The following is a 25343-nucleotide window of genomic DNA, read 5'->3' on the forward strand; positions in this document are numbered from 1 at the left end:
GTCAATTAAGTTCATCATGTGGCACTGTAGCAGCTAGCACAACATGGACACTGTGCAACATAGTACTAGCTTTATGCTGTAATGTTTCTTCACTGGAGTATAAAAAGGAATCATGTAGATCCAACGTACATGTTAAAATTTATGTAATGTGGTTAATCAAAATCTATCAAGCATTCAGTTTATAAGGCTCTTCAAAATGGTAAAACAAAGAACATTCGCAAAGAAATTGTGCACGAGGCAGCGAAGAAAAATAGCAAGGCCACCTGTGCATTAAGAGCGCAGTAGAGTCCCAATGTGCCCATCTAAGAATTCTACTTCTTTCCTTGATAGGGATCAAGAAGGTGAGCTAACTTAGCTGTCACACCTTTTAGCGACGTGGAATTCCTTGATGATTTCTCTTCCTGTTTTTGAGTTTACCTTCGAAAGGAATTTATTCTGTTCCAGATAAGGCAGGCAGCTTTTGCTGTCGCAGCTCCTGCACTGCAAGAGGATATTCTCAAGGAAACAATTAAAGTCTTAGATGGGCACATTAAGACTCTCCTGCACTCTTGATACATACATGGCCTTGATAATTTTCGTCACTGCCTCGTGCACGAATTATTTGCAATTGCTACTTGTTTTGCTAATTTGAAGTACCTTAAATATTCTAGGCTTTCACGAAATAAAACCAGTTGGAAGCCTGTGCTTCGTGTGCGTCTATGTTTCAGTTCACATCCCGTCATCCTCGCGTAGTTTAAAATTTCGCCTAACCAGCTGTATAGCTTTTGTGTATGATGAGTAATTAATATTATGATGACTGTAGCACAGCAATGGTCTAGTGGCATAGTGTCGACATACTACAGAGATGGTACCAAGGTAAAAATATGGAAATGCCACAAATTGTGCAATCGACCCTTATGCCTCGGTTTCCTACAGCTGTAGAGCACTTGACCACTGCAGCAGTCAGGTATGCTGTATATTGGGGAGTGCCAAAAATCGCGAGATCGAGACAGGCTGCCACTAGAAGTTCCTTGGGCCAGGTGATAACTCAAATGCATCCAAATACTTCTATATTTCACTATATAAACCTTTGTAGAATGAGGAACTTTTCAAGGGTGAAGTTGTTTCACACAAAAGAAAACTATTACTAAATAGTGACCAGTTTCTTTTTTTTTGTAAGCCAGATTGCATGTATTTGACATTGCTTACTTATTCTTACTTATTCTCGCTGTTCAATACAAGCATATGCTTTCACATATGTTTTCAAACCAAACTGTTGTGTGGAGCCATGTTTGTGGTGGAATGAAATTGGTCCCAAGACAGAGCTCTGTGGCACACCGGATCTTACTAGCGATCACGGAGAAGAAAGTTCATTAGCGCAATTTCTACAGTCAACTTCCATTAGTTCTATCCTCATGAGACTGACGGGTCAAATTAAGACGCAAAAACCTGCTGAAACACCATTGATTCATTTGGCAATAAGTGCTTGAGTAACACGCCTCTGAAACGGACGTGCGTCAACTTTCTATTTGTCCAAAGTATAAAACAAAAGTAGAAATTACTCCAAAACAAAGTAGAAACCTAAGCGTACCTGATTTATTAGAATGGCAGCCGATTTTCTTAAGTCAGCTTCGCCGTACTACAGCCATGATACGCACTAAACCGTATGAATACAGTGCTGGCTATGCCATGGTAGAGCGCTGAAACATCTTTCACCATGCTGCTTGCTATAGCATGTGTTCTGCAACCTCAGGGCAAAACTATAAATATCTAGAAGCTCATCAGCACAATTGACAGCTACTTCCATATGTTCGATGCACTCCTGGCCAGGGACTTGTCCTGTAGGCAAAATAGATGACCGCCTCGGACGCTGTTTTGGAAAGAGTGCAGCGTACCTCGAAAGCTTCCTCACAATGCTTCACCAGCAGGTTTTGCCAGTGAGAGTGGAGAGGGGCACAATAATTTGACTTTACATGGTGCGGCACAATACCGTAAAATGCTGCTGCTTCTAGCTTCCATTTACTATGACATGCTGGTGCAACTCAACATGGAGCAACCCCATTTCACTAAAATTCTGAATTCTACCAACATGGTGTGGCGTGGCTATCTATGATCACTGTATAAAACCGGGGCAAACAGCATGTCTGAAAAGTACAAAAGCTGTTATAACTAATGAATGACCTGGAGTCATACGAAATGTCTAAAATCGCAAGAATTGGTGAAGCTCAAACATTGCAGAGTTTAAGTAGTCCTGGCACAGTTTTTTTCTTATGCGTGTGTAGCTGTCATTCAGTTAATTACACTACGAAACTTCAAATTCCTTCTATGCGCAACAAATATATCCTTAACGCAAACCTTTAAACATGTGCCAAAGTTCAGGGTGTCTACCAACCAGGAAAACCGGGAATTCTCAGGGATTTTGAGTAGCCTGGAAAAACTCAGGGAAAACTCAGGGAATTTGTGCCTCTATCAAGGAAAATTAGCTGTAATTTTATTGAAAGTACCGAAAGTTGCGGTAATGCTGGCGTGGGTAGTAGACAGGAATCGTAATGAATCGTCTTTGACACCCTGTCGTCGGCTGGAGGACTTGACAGTGTGCTGTCGACGACCGACTTTCCGGATTCCCGATAAGTTCGACGGCCATGCGGCACCATCACGTACTCCTTAGAGAATGTATTAGAACGTCTGAAATTTTAGACGCAAGAACTCTTTACCATCCAATTTTCCGGAAGTTTTGCCATGACAGCAGGTGCGAAACGGCATTAATCAAAGCCACCACCGCTACCATTTCGATTACCTCGCCGCCTCGAACCGGCGCTTTCGCACGCAGATCCGCTGGCAACCACTGCGGCAACGCTAGGCCTAGCTGCTTCGGTATTTGCTATGAAGCTTCTTGCCGTTGGGTGCCGTGTTTTTTATTGAAAGAATTTGCTACTGTCAGCAATGGCACGGATTCCGCCGTTGTGGTCCTCACGATTGGCTCAGAAGCTTGGAAAGCACGGTGCGTTGCATAATGCCGGTTCCCGATAGTCATCTTCGCCTCCGTACAGAAATGTTACTTGGTGATGCATACGTAAAAGTATTGCAGTGAAGCATAAGCGTGGGAAGGGGGCTATTGCCACGGGACACAGTATGTATTACTTAATTATGCACGCATGCACCCGGTGTTTCCTGTCACAGTACGGGCACCTATATGCCTAATACGTGTACCGACAGGCCTTCAGAGCGTTTTCGATTGTGCCTGTGGCGGCTCGAGCCCTTAATTGCAGTAAACGACAACCATTTATTTTTTCCTACTGGCCGATTTTTCGGATGTTTTCGTAGCCCCTAGGGAGTTTAAAAATCGGACGTGAACTGTGCAACTGACCAAAAAGATGCTTCAAATGGTCCGAGGGACGAACGAGTGGCGGAAGGAAGACCAAAACAGAGTACCTACGCATTGAGGGATGAACGGGAAAGGAAGCGCGCTGCCGCCATTTTGAAGGAGCTTGAGCTCAAAAAGCAAAGTGTTGGCTGATGCCTAGATGCAGGTGTCCCTTATCCAAACTAATATAAACTCTTTAAAACGGTGAAACACAACAATGAGGTGTTGTGGGCGAGCTGAGAGTATATGTCAGGACAGTTGAGGTTGACTTACGAGCTGTTGAGAGAGTGTCCCAATTGTGACAACGTTCGGGCCTCATACCACTGAGCTTGCTATCAGTTGATAGAAATAGCTCATATTTGAAAATATTTGCTTCTATATGTATCTCCTTTTTATTCGTATTTGAGAATGTCCGACTCGATTTGCATATATTTAAAGACATTTTATTTGCTGTGCATTTCACTAACCCCTCCCTTTATTCGCTTCTTGAATAACATAAACACTACTCCTTAATATTCAGATTGGATTAAGTCGTTCTTTTTAAAAAAAAAATTTCATATGCTTACTAGAGAGTCACAGTAACCGCAAATAATGGTTTCAGCCCGTCTTGACATAACACATAGTTCTGCAACACTCAGGGAATTTTGCGAAGGCACTCAGGGAAAACCTGGAAAACTCGGGGAATTTGGAAATGTCAACTTGGTAGACACCCTGCAAAGGCAGTGTGGCCCCATAACCTAGTGACAACATTGAATGGTAGGTCACAAACAAATTATGCATGCTGGAGTTGCTCATGAGCAAGCCATGCCATTATGAGGTCATTGAAAACTGAGCATGTTAGGACCACTATGCAGCCCATTTTTGTCTTTCCTTTATGTCTTCGTGCACACTGTGGAGTGGGTGCACGTTAAAAACCTTAGGCGATCAAAGTTAAGGCGGAGTCCGCAACTATGGCATGCCGCGTAATCGTATCGTGGTTGTGACTTATAGAACACTAGAATTAAATTAATTTTAATTTAGTTGTTTAAGAAGAGTCATAAGAAAATTTATTTAGTGAAGCAAGTCTTAGCACACATTAAGAATTGCTCAAAGCACACGCAGCTTTCAGTGGCATGGTGTGGTCATAAAAGCTGCCATGTGGAACCATATTAATATACAAAAATTCAATCCAAAAGTTTAATGTCAGTGCTCCTTTACATGTAAGCATGAGGGACACATCTTTAAAGGCATAATCTAAATCCTGTGTAAGTATTTATTGGTGAATATCAAATGGCCCTACATCTAAGGAAGTGATAGGGTGTTATGATAACAGGAAGCCAAAAGATTTTTGTTGTGCACTCTTCCTATAGAGACAATATAAGGCAGCAAGAAAATTGTTGGGCCTAGTGAAGAATTCATTCAAGACCGTTGCCAATTTGGCAGGTTCGCTATTGCTAGAAATAATGAAGGCCAAGCACCTTCAAATGCATGCCCAAACCTCATCAGCATTGCATAACTTCTTTCAAATACCTTTCATTATGTCATTTTGCCAGATTAAAAGTTCTCAAAAATCTGCTTGGCTGGTTTCAAGAAGTTTTCGAGAACAGTTTGGTTTCATTCGAATGCAGCATTTTCAGTCTTCAGTGAACTAGACCCATCTTTACTAATATGCAATTAAGTAGATCACAGCAGATGCTGTCAAAGTGCATGTGACAGAGTGTTTGGAGTGGGCATTCCTGGGTGATGTTGCCAAAAAGGGAGTTGTGAGCTTAATGCACATAGCAGCTATAGCACATGAAAACCAGCACTTTACAAATTTTTTAGATCCGCAGGGCTTGCACTAATGCTAGCCATAGTCTACTATAATATCCGCCATATATGGCCTTTGTCATCACAAGTTATTTTTATTGTTCTACAATATATTCCCTCTGTGTGCAAAATCCACATCTCTGCCAAGGACAACCGAAACAGTACGATTGGAAACTGCAGAATTCTCCATCTGCGGAGGTGGCGGGCTGATTGCCGTATAAGATGCTTTGTGAGCTGGCATTGATGCATAATCTCAACTCATCTGCAAGCGTACAAAATAGGCTTTGGGATGCTTTTACCAGAAGAAGAGAGACCACAATGACTGTTGCCTGTGACATATGGCACATACCCATGACGAGGGATCGGCTAGGATTCCCCATGAATACAACATCAAATAGCTTTATATTCCCACTAACTTGATAGTACATAATACTGATATGTAACAAAAATACACAACAAGCTAACTGAAAAGCGAACAGGTCTACTACGATTGAGCCACAAGGAGAAAGATGGAAACATTTGTGTTAATTGCATGAAAAAAATGTGCCCAAGATGTCATCTTCCGAGTAGCAACAATATGATCATGCACAAACTAGCATTACTCTTCAGGCACACCCCAGGCTGCTCACACCATTTTCTACAAGATTTGAAGCCCAACAGGCAAAAGCGGTAGCGGTCAAAATTTTTTTTCGGCTTAAATACCTTCAGCATCAAAGAAGAAAGTTATTCTATTCCATATCCTCACATGAAACACAGCAATATTGTTAAAAGCACTTTTCACACACTGAAGAAGGCATCAGCAACGTAATAAAGACAATTGAAGAAGCACCCATGTTCTTATTTCATTTCAATAGAATAAGCGCCAAAAGTGACAGCACACAAGCAGAAATACAGACAGGACAAGGCGCTACTTGCAGCTGTTTATTGAAATGACAAGTGGCTGACTATATAGCCATGAGGAGACGAGAACGATAAAAGAGGGACACTGGATATGTGAATGCGCACGTGTGAGTGAGAACACTGAAGATATAGGGAATCACGCTTAATCTAAATATAAAACTTAACTAAAAACATGCTTTCATTCGTGTATATATTCAAAGACGGGGTACTGACACAGTTGTCCCCTCTTTTCTTAATCTCGTTGGCCTCCAACAATTCACGCGCAACAGAATCTTTACTTTTATACATGATTGTCGTATCATGAAGCCTCGCTTCACATACCCGTTCATCTTCATTTCCGCAGGCCTTGCAATGAAGCGGCATGTTAGAACCATATCCATTTTTCAATGAAAGCTCATGCTCCCGCAGGCGATCATTATTACATCGGCCAGTTTGGCCGATATACTCTTTTCCACACTTCAGTGGAATGTGGTATACTACCCCTTCTTCACACTTAACAAAAGGATTCGTATGTTTAATAGAACACCCTAATTTCTTAGAGTCATCCGGATCAATCAGGTGGCACAAAGTAGCAAGCTTTCGCGGCGCGGAAAAAACCACGGGAATTTTGTATTTCACGGCAACGTGTTTCAGATTATGCGCCACTTTATGAGAGTATGGAATCACCACCGCTTTAGCTTTCTTTTCGACTGTTTGACCTTCTTCACTTCTTTTTCTTTCTTTTTTCAGTTTTTTCAATAACGCCTCCGAAACTGCGCTTAAAACTAAGCAAGGAAGGCCAGCCTTCCTCAACTTCAAAATCTGGTCGTCAAAGCTTGCTTGTGCCTTATGACAGCATGATTTCTTCAGCGCGGATTCTAGGCACATAGTGGAAATTGCTCGTTTAACAGTCTTGGAGTGTGTAGACTCATACGGCAACACGTCATTGCGGGCACGGGGTCGGTACATCCAGCAGGAGCCTTCGTCGGTAAGGGTTATGTCAAGTTCTAAAAACTGCAAGCAGTTATCCTTGGCTAGTTCGAAAGTAAAACCTAGGCCTTTTCCTTGCTGTTTGGGATCAGTTATAATTTCCTGCACAGTATGCGAGTAAGTCAAGGTAGATCGTTCCATCAGTAAAATTAAAAAATCGTCAATATACCTAAAAACCTTGAGCACTTTGCCTCCGTCAAACACCTTCGATAGCGCTCTGTCGATGCCCGCAAGGAAAATGTTGCAATGTACGGGAGCCACGCACGAGCCAATACAAATTCATTTCGTTTGCACATAAAAGTGGCCTTGAAAACACACAGCTGTTGAGCACAAATAAAACTCCAAGAGTGCCATGAAGTTATCGACGGAAATTCCTGCGGCATCCTGAAAGGATACCTGCCCGTTCATCTCAATGCAGCTCAGGACGGCAGCTAACAATTCTTTTTGCGGAATAGAATAAAAAATGTCAACAACATCTATTGAAAACGAGCATCCTATCGATTGGGACTCACGTAAAAAGGCTATGACGTCAAAACTATTCTTTACCATCAATGGGTCATCTATAACCAACGTGTTAAGCTGCTTTAGAAGGTAGCGGCTAACGTTGTTTTGCCAGGAAGCTCTTTCACTCACAATACATCTGAACGGTATATTTGCAAAAACGCACAAAGATAATATACCGTTCTCATAAAGTGGCGCATAATCTGAAACACGTCGCCACAAAATACAAAATTCCTGTGGATTTTTCCGCGCCGCGAAAGCGTGCTACTTTGTGCCGCCTGATTTGTGTGGATGACTAAGAAATTAGGGTGTTCTATTAAACATACGAACCCTTTTGTTAAGTGTGAAGAAGGGTAGTATACCACATATTATGTACCACATTCTGCATATAATTGCACGGTCTGTGAGTGGAAAAGAAGCTGTTCTTACCTCATTTCTGAATGATTTTGGGTTTAAATTTAGTATCGTGATGTTGTCAGAGACGTGGTATCACGACGGATGTAATATGTTAAGATTACCAGGTTATAAGAATTTCTTTTAAAATCGTACTGGCAGACGAGGCGGTGGTGTTTCAGTTCATGTAAAAGTGCAAAAGAACTGTGAAATCGTGCCTGACTTGAGCAAAGTAACCTCCGATTTCCATATACTCACCGTACAATGCAAAAATGAAACTATCTGTGTTGTATATCGTCCTCCAGCAGGTAACGTCAAATCTTTCATGGAGTTTTTTGAGTCGTTGCTGGACTATGTATGCAGCAACAACTTCCGCCTTGTCTGCAGTGGCGATTTTAACATAAATGTACTTGACGACACCAACACTACTCGACAATTAAACACGGTGTTGCATTCCTCTGGTTTCCTGAAACTAATCAAAACATCTACACGAGTTACAGTCACTACGCAATCCGCACTCGACTTTATTTTGACAAATATTAATACGAAAGTTCATACATGTGGTACTCTAACTTCTGACATAAGCGAACATTGCCCTGCATTCATGACCTATCAAACGAACTGCTCTCAAACAAGGGAGCCCAAAGAACCCATTATAATTCAATACATCACGCAGGACACTTTGGAAATGTTCAAACAAGATTTATTGGCCTGCGATTGGTCAACAGTTCTGAACAAAACAAATCCGAATGATGCAAATGGGGAATTTATTGAAATCTTTATGGACAAGTACGCAAATCACTTCCCATTGATCGCACTTAAGTCATAAAAAAAACGAGAAAACCATGGATAAACCGGGAACACCTCAAATTGATTAGAATGAAAAACCGCCTTTATCATGATTTTCTTCGTTCACGTTCCGAAACCGCGCTGACGGAATTAAAGAAAACAAGGAATCAAGTAAATGCGGAGATTAAACGTTCAAAGACTGCATATTACAGAAACTGTTTGCGGATATAAATATGCAACGACCTGGTGCTGCATGGAAAGTTATAAACAATGTCCTTGGACGGGATGACTCGCGTTCAATTCCGAGAAAGATAACTATTAATGGCCGTGAACATTTTAGATCGCGACATAGCTGAATACTTCAATCATTATTTTGTAAACACTGCAAGACCGATTAGTACTCCCTTGGATACAGTTACCCTAGCTTATAGCTGTGCTGAAAGCATATTTTTTGCTCCTACAGATGAAAATGAAATATACAGCACATTCATGAGCCTAAAATACAGTAGATCATTGGATACAAACGATATTCAAATTAAACCTGTTAAGTATGTATTAGAATTGTTGACGTCTGCCCTTGCTCATATTTTTAATCTTGTCCTTGAGACAGGTATATTTCCAACTTCCATGAAATGTGCAAGGGTATCTGCATTGTACAAAGGCGGTGATCACAACCTTGCGTCTAATTACCGTCCCATTTCCGTCCTCCCAGTTTTTTCGAAGGGACTGGAAAAAATTATTTTTTTGGCATTACAAACTTTTATGATAAGCACAGTATTTTGACAAACTCACAGTATGGTTTTCGGAAGGGGCGGTCAACTGTAGCCGCGTTGTTAGCCCTCAAGGAAATTATTTTGGAAAATATTAATAATAATTTACTGACAGCCGGAATTTTCCTCGATTTTAGTAAAGCATTTGACTCCACTGATCACAGTATTCTCATTAGTAAGCTTTCATCATATGGAATTCGTGGTACAGCTTTGGCCTTAGTTAAATCCTACTTAGAAAATAGGTACCAGTGCGTGTATATTAACAACCAAAGATCATCATTCTTACCAATTGCATGTGGCGTGCCCCAAGGAAGTATATTGCGGCATCTTGTATTTAATACATTTATCAATGATATCGTAAATATTGACACCACAGTAAAATTTGTAATCTATGCTGATGATAGCACCTTACTTATTTCTGGGAGTAATATTAGCACACTAGAGCTAAAATGCCATGATATCCTTACTAAACTATCAGCATGGACTAGAGTAAATCAAATCAAAGTAAACCCAACTAAACCCAAAGCAGTTATTTTTCGTGCTCAAAATAAAGCAGTTCCAACGGTGAATTCATTCATTTTTCAAGACCAGCATATAGAAATAGTCACTGAGCACAAGGTTCTCGGTGTGTATTTTTCTGCCCATCTAAAATGGGACGCTCATGTTGTTTACGTCTCCAGAAAACTGTCTGCAGTTACAGGTGTAATCTCACGCTGCCGCACACTTCTTTCCACAAGCGCTAAACTACAAATATATTACGCCTATTTCTTTCTCACATTAACTATTGTACACTGGTATGGGCAACAACAACAAAAAGAAATATGAACCAGCTTCTTGTATTGCAGAGGAAAGTTATTCGCCTTATCATTAACATTGAACCAACGTCGAGTTTTAATCCCGCAATAGCATCATTCAATTTGATCCGTGTAGATAAGATATATGAATTTCGTTTATCACAAATAACATACTTTTCTTCCACAGGTATGAGTAATTTCCTGACACAACTTGGTTCCCTTGAATATCGTACGCCAATAGTTAACACTCGTTGCACTGACACTTGGTCCTTACAACAGTTTAGAACCGTTTACAAGCTGCAATCCTTGGCTCACAATCTCCCATTTTTTCTCAATCAACATAAACATACTGCTGGTTTTAGTCGAAAACAACTAAGAACATACTTTGTGCACATGTAATCCATATTCATTCATATGTCGTTTAAGAAAACTTCTGTGTTATTGCTGTACTTGATTTGATGCTGTACTTGATTGCTTACTGCATTTGATTTGATGACTACTTCTGTATTGCTATTGTTGTTTCGTTCTGACTGCTGCTGCCATGTAATGGTTTCCTGGGCCTCCGTCAAGCTGTTCATACAGCTTTTAGCCCAGGTGACCATCCAGATACTTGCGGGAGAATAAAATATGATTTGATTTGATTTTGATTTGATTCCACTGAAGTGTGGAAAAGAGTATATCGGCCAAACTGGCCGATCTATTAATGATCGCCTTCGGGAGCATAAGCTTTCATTGAAAAATGGATATGGTTCTAACTAGCCGCTTCATTGCAAGGTCTGCGGAAATGAGGATGAACGGGTATGTGAAGCGAGGCTTCATGATACGACAATCATGTATAAAAGTAAAGATACTGTTGCGGGTGAATTGTTGGAGGCCAACGAGATTAAGAAACGAGGGGACAACTGTGTGAGTACTCCGTCTTTGAATATATACACGAATGAAAGCATGTTTTTAGCTACGTTTTATATTTAGATTAAGCGTGATTCACTATATCTTCAGTGTTTTTCATTCTCCACTCCTCATGGCTATATAATCAGCCACTTGTCATTTCAATAAACAGTTGCAAATAGCGCCTTGTCCTGTCTGTATTTCTTCTTGTGTGCTGTCACTTTTGGCGCTTATTCTAATAAAAGCTATGCACCAACTAGCCCCACAACGTGTTTTAGTGCAGTTCTTATTTCCACTGCAATACAAACCTACACTTGGTCATATGAAGGTGTATGTGCCAAATTCAACCGTGTACTGTTATGAGTCACATGGAACAGATATTCCAAGGAAGTGAAATATATGTAATGCAGTTACTGTTGGTGTATAAAGAATTAGGCCAGGCAGAAGGGCAATGCGCTAAATACAAAAAGAACCTACAGGCCCACTATGCAGTGCTTTTGCCAAACTATCCAAAATGTTAATGGGTGCAAGTCCACAATGACCAGGAAAAGAAGTAAACAAACTTCTTGAAGATGGAATGAAAAAGAAATGTTGCAGCAACTGAGAAATGAATTCTTTGTACTTTCTAGTGGCACACGGATAGACAATCGGTGGGCACAATTTGAACTTGAACTAATTGCAGCCCTGCAGGGGCAAATACCGCACTCATACTTCCGAGAAGCGTCGGTTACAATGCTGAGTTGGAAGGGAAACTTTGCAAATACTTCAGAAGTTCAAGCATCTGACCAGTAAGTAGTTGAGCATTACTAGGGGAAATATAATCAATTTCACAAATAGCACCATTCCAAAAGAACTGGCACACTGCATTGCTCTCTCAAGTGACAACTATTTTTCTTGAAACCTCTGCGCACGTTAATACAACCTGAGGCAGCTTAAATCTAGGTTACATGGAATCGAAAAACAGCGTCGAGTGTAACACTTAAATTTGCTATCTCACGAACATGAGCGAAAACTTCAATTTGAAAAGGTTTGCTCGAAAGGAAAACCCACGGCCGTAACCCTGCTGCCCATCGCCAGTTGTGTGAATAATAAGAAGAAAAAAAACATCTGCACGATGAATAGACACTTCGCCAATATTTGAAGCAGATCGTTAGTGGATATCAAGAAGTGTGCACTGGATAAGAGCGAAACATGTAACCGACTGACTGACGAAAATAAGGCTCACAGGATAAGTTTTCTTTATCTACACCGATAATGCAGCGCGTATTGTGCAATTAAATCGCCCGTAATGCGCAGCAATTGCCACACTCGATTGAAGTCGTCATCGCAGCGACGCGCCATTTATTTCAGGACCACGAAAAACAAGGTATTCACTTAAGTGCAGCGGCGGTTTACCTGTCCGCAAGCCCCTAACTCGCATCTGACGAAAGCAAACGTCATGGAGTCCAAGCGCACGATTGCTTAAGTCAAACTGCGCTCGCACGAACATCGCGCAGGTTTGAGCAGTTTGAGCCCTTTCGACACGCACAAAAGCGCGCGCAGAATGTCTTGCAGCCGATACAACGGCAATGGCATGGCAATGGCTAATCTACGTTCGAGAGTAGCTCTTTCAAAAAAATAAAAACAAGCAACAATGTGACGTCACATCCTGTGGAAAAAAAGTTGTTCTCCTTTCTCACCTTCTCCCAGCTCACGCATGCGCAGCGACCACGAAGCCCTCGGGGCGATGTTCAGGTCATCATGCATACGGTACGCGCGCGAACGAGACAGGGTTGCCAGGTCCAAAATGTGAAAAGTAGCAAGAAAAGTAGCCAATATTGGCCACATACAGAGATGTAGCCAAAAAAGTAGCCACGGTATGGAAAAACGTTGCATTTTCATTTATTATGCAACTCTCAAGACATTATCATAGCCAACACCTAAAGCTGCTTTCAGTAAATGTAGAAACATAAAAAAAATATTATGAAACATGTATATATGACTACAGGTGCAAGTGATTCCCCCTATGTTGTCTTTGGTGTCAATGTTTGCTGGCTTCTCATGATATGACTAATAAAAATCGGGCCCCTCGGTTAACCCCCTTTCTCCTCGTTTATTACAGCTCAGAGCGCTTTGATCAGCATGTAATATGACTAGGATAATATCACAAATCAGAATCACCGCTCCAGTTTAGGTGTAAATGTTTGAGTTAATCTTGGCACACATTTCTCGAAGAATGTCAAAGCTCGAGGCATCCTCGAGCGATCGCTTTCGCGATCATTTACGTGCGATTTTGCGTCTTGGCATCGGACGCGTCGCAGGCCTTTTGTTACGCTCTGCAAAGTAACATGCCCAGTCGCGCGAAATCTCGCGAAAGTGATCGTATTCCCGCATACAGCTGTATATTCTCAAGCTGGGAACACATAAATGGACCGAAGAAAGCAACAAAATCCCAATAAAGAAAGGCGTCAGGCAGGAAGATACGATCTCTCCAATGCTATTCACAGCGTGTTCGCAGGAGGTATTCAGAGACCTGGATTGGGAAGAATTGGGGATAAAAGTTAATGGAGAATACCTTAGTAACTTGCGATTCGCTGATGGTATTGCCTTGCTTACTAACTCAGGGGACGAATTGCAATGGATACTCACTGACCTGGAGAGGCAAAGCAGAAAAGTGGGTCTAAAAATTAATCTGCAGAAAACTAAAGTAATGTTTAACAGTCTCGGAAGAGAACAGCAATTTACAATGGGTAGCGAGGCACTGGAAGTGGTAAGGGAATACATCTACTTAGGGCAGGTAGTGACGGCGGATCCGGATCACGAGACGAAAATAACCAGAAGAATAAAAATGGGCTGGGGTGCGTTTGGCAGGCATTCTCAGATCATGAACAGCAGGTTGTAATTATCCCTCAAGAGAAAAGTGTATAATAGCTGTGTCTTACCAGTACTCACCTATGAGGCAGAAACCTGGAGGCTTACGAAAAGGGTTCTACTTAAATTGAGGACGACCTGACGAGTTATGGAAAGAATGATGGGTGTAACGTTAAGGGATAAGAAAAGAGCAGAATGGGTGGGGGATCAAACGTGGGTAAATGACATCCTAGTTGAAATCAAGAAAAGCAAATGGGCATGGGCAGGACATGCAATGAGGAGGGAAGATAACCGATGGTCATTAAGGGTTACAGACTGGATTCCTAAGGAAGGGAAGCGTAGCAGGGGGCGGCAGAAAGTTAGGTGGGCGGATGAGATTAAGCAGTTTGCAGAGACGACATTGCCACAATTAGTACATGACCGGGGTTGTTGGAGAAGTATGGGAGAGGCCTTTGCCCTGCCGTGGGCGTAACCAGGCTGATGATGATGAAATGGACCGACTACGCCGAGAGCGTGCCGGCCAGACCGGCCGCTGACATGCTGGTAGCATGTTTGCGTTTATCCCGCGGCCAGCTGTCCAAGTGTTCCATTTTGCAAACTTCGGGCAGCTGCGGGCTGTCTTAGGATCCCACCTCACGTTGACTTCCCATCACGACGGGTACTAGCTGGCTGCTGTCTGGCTGCCAGCGGGCTTCCAGAACTCCGAAAATCGAAGTGCAGAAGGCCTGACGCGGAAAGTCAATGCGAAAATTAAACACGCTGTAACTTCACCAGTGCGAAATCTTTTGCATAAAATGAAAGCGCCCGAGTCAGATTAACGATGACGATGGACCAGCTTGAAAAGATTTGAAGTGTCGTCGTCGTGCGTTGGCCTAAATATTTGCTAATGTTGCTGCATAATATGAGCTACACAAGTTTCTATCCAATCTTTACAATAGTCAAGCCATTTCAAAAGTAGTCAGAAAAGTAACCAAGTAGCCAAGGCATTTTTTTCCCCGCCAACAGCCTCAAAAAGTGGCCAATGTGGTGCAACGTAGCCAAATCTGGCAACCCTGGATCGAGACGAGAGCTACGCCATCCGAGTTCGAGAGTAGTTATTTCATAAAAGCAAAAACCAACAAAAATGGGACGTCACAACCTGTAAAGACAACTAGTGCATCTTTCTCACCTTCTCTCAGGTAACGCATGCGCAGCGACCACACAGCCCTCGGGGGCGATGCAGGTGTCGATTTAGGCATAGAGTCATGGAGGAAGGAAACTGAGGAGCGGCCCTACCCCCTCCGCGCGCTAGGAGAAAAGTGTGGAGGAAATGACGTAGCAGGTTCTTTTTTTGTTGTTTTTTTATTTCTTTGCTGCAGCAGTCACGCCTTTCGGGCCACAATGGCGGCTTTGTTTTGGTACTGTGCGCTCACACGTGTTGCTCCGTAGGTTTCGTACCGTGGCAAAGCCGCCCTGCGGGCAGGTTTGCGTTGGTCTCCTTGTTTTGTTGCGCGAGTTATCTGGACCGTGCTCTACCGCATGTTGCTGCGGCTAGGTGGGACAGGAGGAACTAAAGTTCGTGAAATGAATGCGCATGCAACGCTGTACGCAATATACCGCGCCATGGCAATGGCAACGGACGAAGGAATACCTGCGGGAAATTTTGCCCTCTTTGGCGGAATCATGCTGACGTGCTAACGATTGTTTAGTATTGCTGCGGAGCGCGTGGGTCCGAGCAGCACGGTTGCGCGCAGCGCGGCGTGAATTCGCTAGGAATGTAAAAGAGAGAGGAGAGCTGGCCCGATAGGCGGAGCAACGCCAACGTCCGGCTTCACTTTAGCTTCACAAAGAGTGACGCCAGAGCCTCTCCTTAGTTTCCTTCATATAGTCATGGAGGACTCTGGAGGAAGGAAACTGAGGAGAGGCCCGGCCCCATAGAGTTTATCATGTTATAGTGAGAAACTCTTCTCCTAGCGCGGAGCGGGCAGGGCATAAAGTGTGGAGAAAGCATGGACGAAGGAAACTTTCCTTCCTCCGTGACGTATGTGCATACTATGTACGTATATATATATATATATATATATATATATATATATATATATATATATATATATATGTATATATATATATATATATATATATATATATATATATATATATATATATATATATATATAACAAGAGCTTGGTGGCGCAACACTCGCCCCGTTCGCAAGAGGACGCTCATAACATCCATCCAGGGGCAGAGCATGGCAGAGCTTTCTCCATGGGCAGAGCCTTCCGGTTCATAGGTGCCTTGATGATTATCGTGTTGATTACAGTTCACGAGTGGGTTTGTGGCAGTTAATTGTCAAATGCTGAAATATTTCGCCCCAAAAGGACTTCCCGCGTTCACCCTTCTTTTGCGGAGACAAATTAGTTAAACCGGCGTCACACTGGACCCTTGATCGATCCCGATTGGGATCGAATTACTGCATCGCAATTGACTCTGCGCAAGCTAAGGAAGGGAGCCAATCGGGAACGAGACATCTGATCTGGATCGGGCTTCATGGCAATCGAAAGTGCGCCGTGTGACAACGGCATTTCGGTCTGGTTAACGAGCGCCTCCAAAATTTGAGCCGGGCAAAAGAAAAAAAAATAAACACACCCGCAGGCAGGTGCTTTAAGAACGGCTTCGTTCGTTTACGTTCACCAGAGAGGCGCTGCCAGAGGCGATCACGCGATTTGTCCGATAGATGAATGCAACTGAAATAAATGGCGCCTTCTCAAGCCCCGACTGCCACAAGTTCAAATGCTTGGCTAGTTACGAATGAACAAACCAAGCCGCAGCGAGAACATGCAGGGCTGTCCCTATAGGCGATTGCAAATTCGTGCAGAAGGCTTCGAAACTAGTGATTTTGACTGCTGCTATTGCACAATGCACATACCAATACTTTTGTGCGAACAGCCGCCATGGCGGCTATTCCATAGAGGAGTCGAGACACTTGCACACCGACAAAAAAAGCCGCTTTCGTAATTCTCGGAAATATGCATTTGCATCCCTGCATAAAAAAATTTATCTCCTCGTAAACGCGATTCCAATTCGATTCACTGGTACTTGATAACCCTATTTGCTGCTTCATCGGGCGAGGAAGATAGGGCGCGCGGAGAGCCTTTCCTCCTTTCTGGCTTGGGCGATCCGGCGTGGCGCTGCTTGAAAGTACTGCTGTCGCATGGCGCGGAACGATTTCGAGCTGCTTTAGATCTTACCTTGTGTAATTTACGCCATGTTCGTTCATATAAGGTCGTCAGGGAAGCCTTTCGGTGCATCGGTAACTACTGTAGGCAGAAATATGTCTTGGGGGCGCAAAAGTGTGACGTGCATAATCAGCCGCGGTGTACGCGCTGTTATGATTGGGGGTTCAATCCCATCGCTCGTGATCCGTTGTCGCGATCGGAGTAGGGCATGAATTAGAAGGTAGCTGGCCCATGCCGTTGTCCAACTTATCCACGCTAAGGACGTTCATGGAGGGAAGGACTGGTTCTCATCGAGAACAAGGATTATGGGTTTATTTACAGTATTTATATCAGTCTAACATGATTGCTTGAGGAAATATATCAGTCTAACATGACTGCTTGAGAGAATGTCCTAAGCAGCCGCACAACTGCGGTTTGTAAACACTCGGTCCTCCCCCGATACCCAGGTGACGGAAATGGCCGTCCAAGCACCGTATGCGAGTTGACCAGGCACCGTAGAGGAGAAGAAGCACCGTAGGGGAGACGAGGCACCGTAGGGGCATTTATTCCCCGAGCTGCAGCGCGCCCGCCGGCTGTCCCTTTGTCTGGAGTCTTGGTCGGTGCGTGGGAAGGGGTCTCGGTAGACGTTCCCGCGGGCTTAGTAACAATAGTTGGTCCGCCGAGCCCGTTTAGTCAAAATCGCTATCTCATCAAACTCGGCTCCAACAACGGAAAGTCGAGGACGCACGTAGTGTTGTTCACACACAGTCGACTTAGTCATGCCGTGGCTAGAGGTTTGCGGTGACGCTCCAGGACGGTGGCCGCGACAGTCGCGACTGGCCGGCGAAACTTTCACTGCAGCTGGCCGTTCTTAACAGCGCTTTATCAGTCGCGCTGCCTGTGTGTTTACTATTTTGCTTATATCGATTTTAATTCAACAAAGAAAACCGGCGTCTCTGTATTACCAGTATTAAATGGTAAATCAGCTCACTGTCTGATCGACTGCCGTAGGGAGTAAAACATAAGAGCACATGCTCGCGCACGGTCAACCTAAGGAAACCACCAAACATCTGAGAGGCAGGCGCTATCAAATATTTGTAATACACTGGCATCGTTCTCACGCATTTCAAGCCCAGTACACTTGAAATTACCGTATGTCTACGCTAGCCTTGCTGCACGAGGCCCATGGCGCTGCTCAACACAGCGATCACTGCGGTTGGTGAGCCAGCTCGATACATATATAAACTGTTGCTTCGGCATTGCTTTTTGGCCTGTATACAGCATTATACGAGAGGGTGCGCATAAAAAGAATGCGATGGAAATTTCTGAGCGCGAAATTTTCGTAATACGTGTGAGTGCGTCGTAGAGAACTGAACGAACACAACAGAAAAAAAAATTGTTTATCATCCTCTTTCTCTAAAAAAGCAAGAGAAACCGGTCTAACGCCGCACAACGTTTATAAATATATAACCGCTGATGTCGTATGCTTGGACCATGCGCTATATAGAACAGAAATATCTAATCCAGCACCTACTACTGCTTAGGACGCTTAGGACTACTGTTTAGGACAAGCTTAATTCAGACTATAAAGTATGCTGCCATTACTAGCGAAAACTATTTTATTCATGAGTGGAAACCTCATCCACCCAACCAAGTACTCAAGCAATGTAACCTGCAGCGAAGAGTTTGAACGCTTGTCAAAGTATAATAGCACAGCTCCTATCGTAGCAGAACGGTACCCACGCTGTTACGATCGTCGCGTATGTTTCATGGTTCCTAAACCGCAGCTTAGAAATAGAGAATAATACTGCAATAAGGTCACATTAGTGATTGGAACATTCAGAAATACACAATTGATCTCCGAGGCTGATTGTAGGCTCAAATATGCGCGCACACATCGCGCTGCGTGTTCCGTCCACCTCAACGCCAGCAGGAATTCCGGCCACGACACCTTAAACCACTTCAGCACATCTCACAGAACTGTTTACCACGTAGAAAACGCACTAAACAGGCCGCACGGCCGCAAAAACAAGCGCCAAAACCTACCACCGAGCGTATACCTGCCACGCAAAAGACCGCTTTCACCCAAGCCACTATGGCGCTACTCATAGGCGGCGCCACTGCATTCACAACATGGCGGCGCCTACGAAAAAACGGTCTATACCACGGGGGAAGGAAACTAAGGAGAGGCCCTGACGTCACTTTCTGTGCAGCTAAAGTGAAGCCGAAAGTTGGCGTAGCTCATAGAGTTGCTCCGCGTATCGGGCCAGCTCTCCTCTCTTGTTTACATTTCTCGCGAAACCACGCCGCGCTGCGCGCAACCGTGCTGCTCGGACCCGCGCGCTCCGCAGCAATACTAAACAATCGTTAGCACGTTGGCATGATTCCACCAAAGAGGGCAAAATTTCGCGCGGATATTCCTTCGTCCGTTGCCATTGCCATGGCGCGGTACATTGCGTACAGCGTTGCACGCGCGTTCATTTCACGAAGTTTCGTTCCTCCTGTCCCACCTAGCCACAGCAACATCCGGTAGTGCACGGTCCAGATAACTCAGCGCAACAAAACACGGAGACCAACGCAAACCTGCCCCCACGGCGCCTTTGCCACGGTACGAAAGCTACGGAGCAACACGTTGAGCGCACAGAACCAAAACAAAGCCGCCATTGTGGCCCGAAAGGCGTGGCCGCTACAGCATAGCAATAAAAACAAACAGCGAAAAAGAACATACTGCGTCATTTCCTCCACACTTTTCTCCTAGCGCGCGGAGGGGGTAGGGTCTCTCCTCAGTTTCCTTCCTCCGTGGTCTATACACGATCTATCATTTGTTTCTGCATAGCATATATTCTTTCTCGAACTATAAAAATGTTTACGAGTGTGCAATAGCGCATGAAACAGAGGCGTTGCACGAAAAAGGCCGTCTCTCGAAGCCGTACATATGTACAAAGTGACAAATAGATAATTGCACCCCCACCCCAATAGATTGTTCCACAAACAAGGCGAAATTAACTTGGAAGAAAAAGGGGGGGGGGGGGGAGAAACGACGCAGGAGAACAGGTGCTTAGTACTAAAACTGCAATATTGATTAAAGTGGCAGTTTTAACGTGAAAGTAAAACCAAAGTGCCTTGTCAAGTTAACGCACACTATAACATTTAAAGGACTCTGTATGGAGAGGGCACTTAGTGGCGAGCCAGGACAGAGGTTGCACACGCGAAGTCACTAGGATTTCACTTCAAGGAGCGAAACATTTATGAAAGAAAAAATATATTAAAGTAACATGCAACTCCTATGGGATTTCAAGAAACATCATTAAAAAAATTGATGCAACAACATTTAGCCTTGTGTTCAGCTACCATCCTCTTGCACATGTTAATTTACAAATGTCAAACTCTTATAGCACATATGCAAAATTTCGCCACTGAAAAGCTTATCGTGTCCAAACAAAGTGCCGAGGGTCCACCGGAAATGCTGGCAATAAACAAGAAAGCGCAGGGTTTTTGTCGCTTTTTGTGCATGCACTTACATAAACTAGTTTTACACGCTTCAGCAGAAATAGGGAAAGATCACCTTTCTCTGTTTCTGCATGAAGCACACCAAATGTCTCCTAGTTAGGAGGAACACACACATACGTGAACAATTTTTATTTTCATTCGTAAATGTAGCTGGGACATCAACAGATATTGGGTGGGAGAAAACACACAAAAAAGGTGGCAGGAAAAATCACAGCAGCAAGGCAACTTCACCATTCACTCGCATGCACATTCAATTTACTACAGACAATCTGCAAGCACTTTTTTTTCTCTTGCACAGCGCAAAGTCCTATCATTTAGTCATCCAGGTTACAATAATAAAGGCTATCTTCACAACCTCCACACTGCTGACTCACTATGAGACATTATTACTTTAGGATAACATTTAAACGCATTTTTGCCACCACCCTACCTAGGGCACACTTAACTAAACAAGCACTAAAACATCTTACAATAAAGTTAAGGTAGAAAAGAAAAACAAGGAAAACGGATAATAAGGGAAGGAGCGGAACAGTTTTTTGCAATGAATACAGTAAAGTTTCGTTCGTTCTCCGTCCTCGCTTCACCGTTGGAACTTGAAGCTTCTCGGACGATGATCGGCAGTTGTTGATCAAACGCAGGCAGGAAACGATGAGATCCGATGTACAAGAAATATTTATACGTAAACTTTTCTATATACATGGCAGGTAAAACAAATACATTACAAATTTGAACAATTGAGAAACAAAGTCTCACTCTTCAACTGTCTCAATGACTGTTAGAGCCCAGACTCGTTTTAACGTACATAGTACGGAGGCTCACTGATCTATCAGCAATCCTGATTTCAGCCAAGTCTGAGGGACAACATGTCGTCCCGATTTTTATAGCCCAAATATACAAAGAAAAAAAGGCGGTAGGGCCGTTGGCCCGTCCCACAGGTTCAGTTGCCAATCAGAGTCAACCGTTTGTTAAGCCACAACCCACAGGGATGGGCTTACTCTCAAAAATAAACATATTGGAAAACAAAGCTCTTTTCCTTCTTTGCCAAAACTCCGTTGCCCTCTCATTTCTCCGTAGTTAGTGACGGGCTCAGCAAAACACGCCAGGCCCGAACAAGTTATCGCTAGACCGTTTCAAATCCCAACGGCGTCTAGGCCGCAAAGGTCTCGGAAGCAGGGGCATCGACACCACGAAGTGCCGCTGTACTCAAAGTTTGGCCGTGTGGGAGACGGGTGGCCCTCCTTGTCCTTCAAACTTATTGTCTACAAGACAAAGTTCTCCGAGTGCGTGTTTCCAAGACGCCGTCGTCCGATCGCACTCTTTACGTGTGCACCGCATTCCTACAGCGTGCACGGTAAGCTGGCCTTCGACACCACACAGGCAGTCGCACCCAACAACAAGGCTGGCGATTGCGTTCCGGACGCGTAGAAGATTAGGTCCATGCTCACTGCATGCGGCACGGGGTCAGAGTTGCTAAGTCCTTCTTAACCTTGGCGGCGCCTCCAATTAGTCAGGCACTCGGGCGCCAGACCCACAATACCTTGTACAGCGGTCCGTTTCAAGGCTGGTCTGTGTGACCGTTGGCGGACTGCCAACACCGTGCGCACAATACCGACTTCCCGGAATCGGCACTCGCCCGCCTGGCGCCTGCCGCGACGCGTCACCCAACCCCGCGCGTTGCCTGTGACCCCACATAACACAGCAACTGTCGCCCCGCTGACATGGGGGGAAGTGAACCCCCTCTCTATACACAAAGCACGAGCCCGATTCGTGACACTTAAGAACACGAACAATCAGAGCGACTTTACAAATACATTTGTGTGGCTTTTGCAAGAGTCACACACACCCGATCACTGACAAGTACACACCTGTATTTACATAAATGTTACACAATACGTCGTTTGTTCAGGACACTGCACTGTTGATGACAGCACCAGTCAGTAGACATCATAAAAATAGGTAGCTCAAAACTGCAGCACTTTACATTCACACATGATCATTCTCACGTACTAATTAAAAACAGGAAAGAACAAGCCACTGTAACTGAGTGAAAAGTGCACTCCTTGCAACAAGCCATCATAGCATATCTAGGAGCACACAATACAGTTCGGTTTGAGAAATAAAAGCTCTATGCATGCAACACACAATCTTCTAACAAAGCAAGAGACGACTGGGTCCTTATGCAGAGTCAGCGAAGCTTATCTGCCAAGTCACTCACAGCAGGAGAAAAACACAAGTCAAAGTCTGCACACTGTCGAAATTTTTTGTTTCTCCCACTGTTGCTGATTGCAAGCAAGTCTAGAGGAAGCAGGAGATAAAGCAACTAAAAGTCTTGGATATACTTTTGTGGCAGACAAATACCAGCACTCTTGGGACCATTTGCAGAGAGTAGCAGTATTACCCTCCATATTTAAAAAACAGAAAACATTGCAAGCTCTTAAAAAGCTAGGTAGGCTACGTCAACGTGCAAAGATGAAAAAAGAAGGAAAAGTTAAACATAAAAACACAACAGATCATGACGCAACTACAGTCCATGTATAGCATGCAAGAATAATTTGAGACAACATTTTCGCAGGGTGCCACACTGTTGTAAAAATAAATGAGAATCTTCATCTCTACAGTATTTAGTCCCCATCAATGGGCCACTCGGACACTTGATAAGAGTTGCACATATTTACATGTATGGTGGACCACAGTGTCACCTGGTATATGCTGAACAAGAATCTTGCCTGTGTGCACGCAACACAGAAGGCGAGTCCGACTGTAAAATGTACAGACCACTTCCCTCAAGGTTAGCTTACTACTAGCAGCGAAGTATTTGTGTGGCTTATTAGTTGGACTGCCAGCCAATGGCTAAAAGGCCAGACCTTCTTGCTTCGAGGTTTTAAAAAGGACCACCGGTTGGCAAAATATGAAAACTAAGAGCAATACACCTGTATGCAAAATGATTGATGCAGACATCTATGGAGCCTGCAACACATTGATTAGGTGAGGCCCCTGAAGGTAACAAATTAACAATAGGATGAACCATGCTGACACAGTCAAACCCAAGCTTCATTTTAAAGCTAACAAAGCAATGGGAAGGGGGGGGGGTGAAGAATTAGTTATTTTGTTACGACTCTTAGAAGATATCGCTATTAAGGAATATTTTTTTAATTGTAGCACAATGGTTTCTTTTGCAGCAGTTACTCACCACCTGCGATTACATGCAGGAATTATGCTTTGGCACAAGATCACCAAATCAAAATTGTACCTTATGTGTAAACATTTACTTAACTAAAAATAGCTGCAAGAACTTTGCAGCCAGGCCCCAAAAAGTATAAGGCAATGCATGTTCAATGTGGTTAGCATGTGCTAGTTCATGTGGTGCCCCATAGCTTTATGCCAAACTACTTCCAACGTAAGATAGCCCAGAATGTCCACTTATGCACTGAGACAATTTTTAAGCAATGCAACAATAAAACATGCTCTCAGCCCATGTGTCTTCCCTCTTGTGCTTGACTGGACAGTACCCAAGAGTCACCATAAAATGTAGGTTCATAGGTATTTCAGATATTGGTGCCGCCATATTTATTCACTCTGGTGCCTTTCGGGTAATGAGTGCAGTAAGCTATGGACCACACTAATAGGCTACTGAGCACCATGCTTGCAAGTGCACTACTACCCAAGAGATGAGAGATTGAAACTGGAGGTGGTCAGCTGAATCCTATGTGGTGTTTCTGGATCACTAATGGATTCACTAAAATGGCTCACACCATGTTACAGGCTGCCATGGCCACAGTATGTGAATCAGCTGTTTATGTGCCGACAGTTGACTAGCATGAAAAACAAGTACTAATTTGCAACTTGCAGCACACTGCTATGATCGCACTCACTATAATACAACTTCACAAATAGCCATGTAGGTTGTCAGGAGGACAGTGTCTCCAAAGGTCAATTCATAAAAAACATATTTTATGTGCCTTGTAAAAAAGTATTGGGTTTTGCCCAACCGGATTGCAGGTTTCGGTTTATCCTCAACACAGAAACATGCACTGAACATTTCCGTCAATCTAAAATCAGCACATGAATCTTATGGCGCTTTTCACGGTACAATCCCTAAGTGAGCCCCTCATTTCAGTTGAATCGGCTCAAGTTCGAATCACTTACCACGCCTATATAAACTGGCAGAAAAGTAGAAGAGGAGGGCTAGCAGCTGTTGAACATAGTGCGCTCGAGGTAGGCGGTGGGAACATAGCCCTCCTCGAGGTTTTCTCGCCGCACCCGTGTCCACCCGCTTCCTCGGTCTACTTCCACCACTAGGAACTCCTCCCTTTCCTCCATTGGGATGGAGCCCTGAAACTGGGCTACAAAGAGGAACACTTTATTTGCATACCTACATGCACCCCGAGGCATTGTTGGAGTGGGGGAGGGGGGTTATATTGGAATAAGTACAAGACAGTCATAACTTAGAAAGGAAAAGAGAGACAGAGAAAGAAAGAGGCCTTTCTTTCGCCTTGCTTAAGGCACCCTTTGTAGCTACTTTTGAAGCTACTATTTTAAGCTCTAAGCTTTTTTTTCTTTCCTTTTTTGGGAGGACAAACAATTACATGCAAAAGGAAACAGATAGCACTTGTGGTTAAAATTTCATCTTTTCTTGCAAGATAACCAGCAACA

This window comes from Dermacentor albipictus, unplaced genomic scaffold (assembly GCF_038994185.2).
Source record: "Dermacentor albipictus isolate Rhodes 1998 colony unplaced genomic scaffold, USDA_Dalb.pri_finalv2 scaffold_13, whole genome shotgun sequence".
Taxonomy (NCBI): domain Eukaryota; kingdom Metazoa; phylum Arthropoda; class Arachnida; order Ixodida; family Ixodidae; genus Dermacentor; species Dermacentor albipictus.